Source organism: Psammomys obesus, unplaced genomic scaffold, assembly GCF_907164565.1.
Source record: "Psammomys obesus unplaced genomic scaffold, mPsaObe1.curated_primary_1811, whole genome shotgun sequence".
Lineage (NCBI taxonomy): Eukaryota > Metazoa > Chordata > Mammalia > Rodentia > Muridae > Psammomys > Psammomys obesus.
This window is the reverse complement of record NW_026596396.1, coordinates 307,189-313,451: the sequence shown is the minus strand read 5'-3', so window position 1 is coordinate 313,451 and position 6,263 is coordinate 307,189. Positions and strand designations below refer to the sequence as shown.

At 45.2% G+C, this 6,263-nt stretch overlaps 1 protein-coding gene across 2 annotated transcripts in view; it reads right to left on the bottom strand.

Moving 5' to 3' along the window:
- Window positions 1-3,150, bottom strand: part of Ccdc120 (coiled-coil domain containing 120) — a 19,870-nt gene extending 16,720 nt beyond the window's left edge. Inside the window, exon 1 of one of the 2 annotated variants that reach the window (XM_055597508.1) lies at window positions 3,066-3,150. The gene's annotated coding sequence lies outside the window, so the exon portion shown is untranslated. Of the gene's footprint in view, window positions 1-2,947; window positions 3,039-3,065 lie in introns of those variants that run through there. The other variant, XM_055597510.1, reaches the window with a different exon arrangement.
- Between the last annotated feature and the right edge of the window lie 3,113 nt (window positions 3,151-6,263).

Genomic DNA, 6,263 nt, shown 5'->3' with positions numbered 1-6,263 from the left:
TCTTTCTTTCTTTCTTTCTTTCTTTCTTTCTTTCTTTCTTTCTTTCTCTCTCTCTCTCTCTCTCTTTCTTTCTTTCTTTCTTTCTTTCTTTCTTTCTTTCTTTCTTTCTGAGAAAGGATTTCTCTGTGTAGCCCTGGCTATCCTGGAACTCACTCTGTAGACCAGGTTGTTTTTGAGTTCAGAAATTCTCCTGCATCTTCGTCACAAGAGCTGGGATCAAAGGTGTGCATCATCACCTCCTGACTTCAGTTTAGTAGTTTTATGGGTCTCTGATTCTTGTGCTTTCTCTTGGGCTCTTTTCCTTCTGTTGGTTTGTTTTATCCAACCTCAACGTGATGTTGTTGTTGTTATTTTATCTTATTATATTTTATTTTGTCAAAAAAATATAAAAGTATTTTAGGAAAAAAATGATGTGCTTTGCCAGGCATGGTAGCATACAACTTTAGTCCCAGCACTCAGGAGGCAGAGGCAGGTAGATGGCTGTGAGTCTGAGGACAGCCTGGTCTATATAGTGAGTTCCAGATGAGCTAGGACTACATAGTGAGACCCTGCCAAATAAACAAACAAACAAATAAATAAATAGTGGGTCTTGACTGGGATGAACAAGGAACTCTGGGTTCAAGTGCCCCCCCCACATTTGCTTCTTTTCCTTCCTTCCTTTTTTTTTCTTTCTTTCTTTCTTTCTTTCTTTCTTTCCTTTCTTTTTTGAGACAGGGTCTCTCTGTGTAGCCTTGGCTGTCCTGGACACCATTTGTAAACTAGGTTGGCCTCACTCACAGAGATCCACCTGCCTCTGCCTCCCCAAGTGCTGGGATCACAGGTGTGCACCACCCCGCCTGGCTCATTTGCTTCTTGAGTAGCTGGAGATACAGGTACATGGCACTAACAGGCTGAATGGGCCCTATGCTACTATCCAGCAACAGCCACTGCCTATGCCCCTACACACAACACACTCCTACAGACACCCCTATGGATGGGATGGATTTAGCACCAAAATGTTCACTGACAACTTCATGAGAGAAAAAGATAAACCCCTTCTAAAGTCCTGAAGTCTGTGACCTAGAATCTTTTTGTTTGTTTTGTCTTGTCACTCAAGCAAAAAGCAGAGATCATATCCCCCGGATCAAAATCAGGGGGAGCAGATAAAAAGACTTCAAAGATTGAATACATACCCTGTGTCTCTAACACTGGTATGTTTTCAACCTCCATACCTCCCACACTCAACATGGGACAGGCCCCAATATAGAAAGGCTGGCAACATGAGCCAGACCTCTCAGACTCCCAGAGTCAGTGAATGATTTACAGTGTTCTTTCACATTTGGGGAAAGCAGGGGATGTAGGAACATCTCCATGTGCTCCTGGGGCAGTAAGAGAAATGCAAGCTCCATGTGAGATCATTAGGATAGAGATGGGGGAGGGGAAAATCACATACAAAAACTCCATCTGCCACAAGGAGGTTACAAGCCTACTTGCTCCTGTTAAAAGCAGTATAAGGAACATACTTTAGGAGCCCTGGAAACAACAGAGCCTTCAAGTTCTGAGGCAAGGTATAATGAAATCCAAAGCACAAAAGGGATGGGTATGAAGAAGGAGAAAGGACTGAACAAATTGGAATGTTACAATAACAAGTAAAACAGGAGGTCTGGTTTTGGGGGTGGAATGGGACATTAGGACAAGAATGAGTGCAGGGTTGAAAACAGAAAAAGCCACTATAGGATGGAGATCAAGAGGCAGAGCAAGAGCTAGGTATGGTGAGGTACACCTTTAACCCTAGCACTCTGGAGGTGTAGACACAATGATCACAAGTTCCAGGCCAACCTAGGCTACATAGTATCACCCTGTCTAAAAACAAAGGCTGGGCATGGTGGTGATACATGCTTATAATCCCAACCCTCAGGAGGCAGATTTAAGAGGATCACATCACAAATTTGAGGCTGTCATTGACTACATAGCAAGTTCCAGGACAGTCAAGGCTACACAAACAAATCCTATGTAAAAAGAATAATAAAACCAAGAAAAGATGCTGGAAAGAAGACTAAGATTCTGAAGAGCAGAAAAAGTACAAGAAGACAAATAGTATAGAACAATAGCTAGAAGACAGGACTGGGATAAGCCAAACCAGTGACCAAGGGAGGGAGAGGGGCAGGTTCTGGTAGAGGTCAGAAACAGGAAAAGACCAGACCAGGGGCAGAATGAAGACAGGAATCGGGTGGTAACAAGAGAGAGAAAGGGGGGAAACTGCGGGACATAGAAAGGGATGTCTAAAGGTAGTGAGCCATGACAGAGATCAGGAGTGGGGGGGCAGTAGGGGAGGGTACAGAAGTCAGAGGTCAGGAATCAGGATAGAACTGAGCAAATTAGGGTTATACAGTCGTAACATTTGACTGGAAGGGATTCAGAGCCTGGATACGCATTTTAAGAACAGTGTGATCAAGCAGCAGATCAGAATCAGAGTTAGTGGTGGGCATCGAAACAAGGGCTTCAGAGATAGGATAGGGTCAAAACTAGGATCGGGACCAAAGATAAACCTGGATAGAGTTGGGGATTAGAACTGGGCTTGGCGGACAAAGAAGGGGTTCAAGATCACACCACGCCAAAATATAGTTAGGACACGGGTAGGGCTGAAGGTTCTGGGCCAAGGTTGCCAGGACTTTGGGGTTTAAAAGGGATGTCGTCAGGTCAGACAGGTGTCAGGGATGGGGGCACTGGGTCAGAGGGTGAAGGTGCGCGCGCAGGTCCATCCTTGTGGGCGTTTCCAGGCCTTGTCCCGCCCTGTCCCCACCCTTCTCCTGGCAAGAACGGTTACTCACCAACGGTCCTCGAAATGCCCCGCAGGTGGGGTTGGCAGAGGCCAACAGGAACCTAGTGGGCGCGCCTTCTTTCTCAGCCCACCCCCCGCCCCCCGCTCATCCCTGGGCGCGCGCCCTACTCGTCTTCTGCTCCCTACCTCTGGGCCGCGTTCGATTACACGCACAACCGTTAGCCTTCAGGGGCAGATGGGGGACCCCCGGATGGTGGGAGAGGTGTGGCGGCTCTGCCGTGTGCGGCGGCCCCTCGCCCCTCACCTTTAACTCAGGACGGTTGTTCGTGGCTACACAGCTATCTCCGCCGCTGAGCGTGAACCTAGGGGGCTGGCGGACGAGGGGGCGGGGCGCGGGACCACAGCAGCGGCAGACACAAAGTGCGCACGCGCCTTTTCGGTCTTAGATTTTTTTTTTTTTTTTTTTTCTGCTGTGGGAGCGCCAGGAACGGAGAAGAAGCGGGGAGCGCTTGCGCAAGCGCTTTTTTGGGCGGCAGAGCCTAAGCCATGCCCCCTAGGTGAGCTGTCCGGATCCCCTGACTCCAAGTCACTGTTCTCCAAGACAGCATTCCAAATGCTAGCCATAAGCGTTTATGACGCCTCTAAAGTACCCCTAACGACTTTTATTGCTGTTTCCTAGATGCTTCCCCAAACGACCTTCCACTATCCTCCAAATTATATCTCCAAAGTATATCTCCAATTGTCTTTGACCTCAAGCAGTACCTCTAGGCCATTTTCTGCTGTAACTGACCTGCATCAACACACAACTCTATCGAGCATGCAGAAATCATTTGTTGACACTAGGCTGGACCCGCAAGTTACCCTCTAATTGATGTCAAAATTGAGTGCTCAGTTTTTTTTTGTTTTTTTTTTGTTTTTTTTTTTTTTTCATAGCACACTCTTGGAACGTGTGCTTCAAGCTACATTCCAGCAGCCTCCAAATTACTATTTACATCTGAATTATACCCCCATCACTTCCCATAGTTATCCCAACTGTTAATCTCAAACAGTACCTCCAATCCACCCTTCATCAATACTCAGTTTGTACCAATAAGCTGCCTTCTATTAATGGTTAATGGTTTAACCATGGGGGAGGGGGATGGTTATTCTCCCTTCACCATCTTCAATTGACCGGACTCTTGAAGCCAATGACTTCTAAATAGCATTTATATTATTCATTCATTTATTTGCAGTAACAGGGATTTCCGGAACCCAGGACCTCATACATAATACACAAGTGCTCTATCAATGAGAAAAATGCCAAACTCCAAATATCACTCCTAAATCCTAAATTCACTGTACATGAGGAAAACCTTCTGTTAACCCTAAACGCTGTATATAATCTCCACATTGCCCTTTATGGATTCCCAGTGGGCTGTCCAATATCCTGCAACGCCACTCCAAAGATTACCAGTGATGTTCAATATAAGCTTCACCTGCACCTCGAATCACTTCTAACTGTCACCTGTTTAACTGCAAACCGTCCTCCATGGACACTCACCAAAACAAACACCCTTCCACAAACAGGCCATCTTATCTCTACAAAACTTCCTTTGTTGGGCTGAGATGGCTCAGTGGTTAAGAGCACTGTCTGCTCTTCCAGAGGTCCTAAGTTCAATTCCCAGCAACAACATGGTGGCTCACCAACATCTAAAATGTAATCTTAACCCCCTCTTCTAGCAAGCAAGGTGTGCATGCAGATAGAGCACTCATATACATAAAATAAATAATTATTTAAAGAGAAAAAAACTTCCTTTATTGTTTTGTTTGTTTAAAGGACAGGGTCCCATGAGGTACAGGCTGATACCCAAGTCTAAGTAGTCAAAGATAGTCTTGAACTTTTGATCTTCTGCCTCTACCTCCTCAGATATTCCTAGACATTTCCCCATTTTTTGAAACAATTATATGTGGTCTAGGCTGGCCAGGATCTTGCTGTATAACGGAGGATGATATCCATACTCCTGATCCATGGGGCTGGAGAGATGGCCTAGTTGATTAATTTTTTTTAAGATTTATTTTTTATTTAATATGTATACAGTGTTCTGCCTACAGGCCAGAATGGGGCACCAGATCTCATTATAGGTGGTTGTGAGCCACCATGCTCAGGAATTGAACTCAGGACCTCTGGAAGAGCAGTCAGTGTTCTTAACCTCTGAGCCATCTCCAGTGACTGCTTTCTAAGAGGACCTGACTTTGGTTCCCAGCACTCATGGCATTCCATGGAAGTGGTGCCCACACATTTTGCTTGTTTATTTATTTATTTTTTTGAGACAGGGTTTCTCTGTGTAGCCTTGCCTGCCCTGGGCTCCCTTTGTAGATCAGGCTGGCCTCGAACTCTCATAGATCTGCCTGCCTCTGCCTCCCAGAGTGCTGGGATTACAGGCATGTGCCACTACACTCTGGTGCTTACACATCCATGCAGGCAAAATTCTCGTACATGTAAAACCAAAAGAAAAATAAATCTAAATCAACTCCTGAGCCCCTTGTCTGCACGACCCCAATAAGGTCTATAGATTCCTTTATCCTAGACATTTAAATGTAATATGTAGATTTTTAAATATTTTTATGTGTATGTGTGTTTTGCCTGCATGTATGTATATATGGGTACCAAATTCATTCAGTGCCTGTGGAGGCCAGAAGAGGGCATCAGCTTCCTTAGAATTGGAGCTACAAATGGTTATGAGCCACCATGTAGATCTTTTACAAGAATAGCTCTTAACTGTGGAGTCATCTCTCCAACTCCAATATGTAAATGTTTTGTTTTGTATTTGTTTGCTTGCTTGCTTTGTTTTTTTGAGATACAGAGTTTCTCTGTGTAGCCCTGGCTGTCCTGGAATTCACTCTGTAGACCAGCTGACCTCCAACTTAGAAATCCACTTGCCTTTACCTCCCAAGTGCTAGGATTAAAAGCATGTTCTGCCACCCCCCTCCCACCCCAACCCTGCCTGTAGGATATTTTTGAGGGTGGGCTTTGGAGACAGGGTTTTTGGTGTAGCCCCAGTGGTCCTGGAACTCACTCTGTAGACCAAGCTGGCCTCAAACTCAGAGATCCATCCGCTTCTGCCTCCCAAGTGCCAGGATTAAAGGCTTGCATCACATGTCTGGCGTCTGTAGATGGCTTTGTTTTTCTTTTGTTTTTGTTTTTTGGAGCAGGGCTTCTCTGTGTAGCCTTGGCTGTCCTGGCTCCCTTTGTAGACCAGGCTGGCCACAAACTCACAGAGATCTGCCTACATCTGCCACCCTGAGTGCTGGGATTACAAGAATGCTTTACCATAGCAAAGGTTTTAAAGGTGTATACATATTGTAGCATGTGAAAAATAATCTGTTCTTTGTTCTTTTATCACTGAAGATTAGCCTAGTCAACAATCTATTAATCGTTCATCAAATCACTATTAGCTTCTACCTACAAACCAGAATATCTCCCTAAAATCTAAACTTTAAAACAGGTTCCTGTATAACACCC